We start from the raw sequence: 2,248 nt of genomic DNA on the forward strand, positions 1-2,248 counted from the left end.
AGTGAGAGTGGCAGCAGTCATGATGGGCAGGATGGGGGAGCCCAGTCCCCAGGAGCAGGCACTGGGAGGGTGAACTGGAGTGAGCAAAAGCAGCTTTAAAGTTTTCTGACCCCCTGGAAGAGAGGCAGGAGAGGGGGGAAAGGGCAGGGACAGAGTGTACCCTTGAAAACACAGGGAAAGGAAGGGGGGTATTCTTACATGTTATAGGGACTTTTTAAAGTCCCCAGAGGCTCCTGCAGTGTGATCTACCTGTACCACTGGGCAGGGAGCAAGGAGGGAGGAGGTTGGGAGCGGGGGTGACTATCCCTGCAGCATGGGATGCAAAAGTTTTCTTCTGCTATAGAGGGAACGCCTGCTATTATGTCTGAAACTGAGGCTGCTCCAACTGTCAATGCAGCTCCCACTAATGTGGCTCTTGCTCCTGCAGTCAAGGCACCAGCTAAGATACCAAAGAAGGTGGCAGGAAGCTCTAAAGGCAAAAAAACTCTCAGGCCCTAGTGTGACTGAGCTGATCACAGAAGCTGTGTCTGTCTCCAAACAGCGCAAGGGCATCTCACTGTCTGCTCTCAGGAAGGTGAGGCTATGATGTAGAGAAGAACAACAACTGCATCAAGCTCAAAGAGCCTGGTAAACAAGAGCATCCTGGTTCATATAAAAGGGATTGGCACATCTGGCTCCTTTAAACTTGGCAAGAAGTCTGGTGAGACCAAGAAAAAGATAACTGAGAAGAAGGTGATGGCAGCAGAAGTGAAGACTCCCTACATATTACAAAGTTTAACATCGAAGGCAAGGTAGGTGAGATCAGGGTGGCCAGTGGGACAGCCAGTATGGGAAATCATTTTGGGACTGAACACCCGTGGGTGTTGGACCATTTGGTATAGCACCAAGCTTGCTTCAGTCCCCATAACACTGTTTTGATGGAAGGAAGTGCTATTATTCCTGTTGTACAAATGAGACCCAGAGGGTATGCCCACACTTTGTCACAGGTGGGCCAGAGGCAGGATATTCTCAAGCAGACCCACCCATACCCTCCGGCTTGCATGCACCTAACTTAGTAATGCTGTAGTAAAGCTGTTATGGGAATGTCTCCTGGCAGTTTGGGCCTTTAGTGCAGGGTCATACAAATCTCAGCATGCATTTACACTGCACTCACTATACACTATGACTGCAAAACAACGTAGAGCATTACAAGGAAGCTTTAAGCTAGGTAGCTTGGATACTGAGTAGTCTAGTTATGGCTCAGTATGGCTTTCCAAAAAGCAGAGTAAGTGCTCCAGCAGCTAGCCTGTAATGAGCTTCAGGTTCTTGCAGCTAGACTGGTATTGGCACCCGAGCTAGCTAATGATTGCGGGGTAGATGTATTCCTAAAATGAGTAAGTGCAATTGTGAAGGGGCTCCCTTTTGAATTTTCAGCTGGAAGACTGAACAGCAACACTCTCTCTCTCTCTCTCTTTCTCTAGTGGCATTTGTCAAGTGTTAGGTTAGGTAGCCTTTGGGTAGGGTGGATCTGATGTAGCAGGCACTGAAATGTTCCTGTTCACAGAGCTACATTTTCCTCAGTGAATTGGTAAAAGTGTAGAACATGGATTTTCATTATGCTAAAGGAAGTCTTATTTTGAGTTTGCTTGTTGTCACCTTCTGTTGAGTGTGATGGTATTTTGAGGCCTGATTCCTGGTAGGTGCAAATCAGCACAGCTCCCTTGTCTTCAGTGATGCTGCATTTATTCACACTAGTCTGACCCACTCTGAATCACTGGATAAAATGCCATACTTACAGGACAATTAAGCAGAGCTGACTGAAGAATGGGATTTTTCTTCAGTGGCGAATTCTGACTTTCTAAACATGTTACTAGGTTGAATGTGAACAAAAAGCCATAAATTATCACAGGAACAAAAATGACAACAAATTTCAATTCAGAACCATTAGTTTTTTATTTAGGGGGGGCGGGGGAGGGCGGGGCAGGGCATGTCTATGGTGGTTTTTGCACCTGCCTTTCTCAGTATCTGAATAAGCTGTAAGAATTCCTTTAGGCCATTAGGGCTAAGGGATATGAATTCTCCTTGATACATGTATGTAAGCCCCAATGACTTCAGGGGTGTGCCTACACATCGCCCTAGGACAATGTTGTTACTGCGCTGTGCTTTAGTACTTCCTTTTGGAAATACTAAAGCACGGAGCAGTAACTGCCCATAGTTTTAGTTGTTACTTCATCATAGTGGCAGACTAAAATGGGGGGAGCGTGCTGCT

At 46.5% G+C, this 2,248-nt stretch overlaps 1 pseudogene; it reads left to right on the plus strand.

Moving 5' to 3' along the window:
* The first annotated feature begins 360 nt into the window (after window positions 1–360).
* LOC106722379 lies at window positions 361–1,053 on the plus strand (annotated as a pseudogene).
* The last annotated feature ends 1,195 nt before the right edge of the window (window positions 1,054–2,248 follow it).

The sequence above is a fragment of the Alligator sinensis genome, unplaced genomic scaffold (genome assembly GCF_000455745.1).
Source record: "Alligator sinensis unplaced genomic scaffold, ASM45574v1 scaffold565_1, whole genome shotgun sequence".
Taxonomy (NCBI): domain Eukaryota; kingdom Metazoa; phylum Chordata; order Crocodylia; family Alligatoridae; genus Alligator; species Alligator sinensis.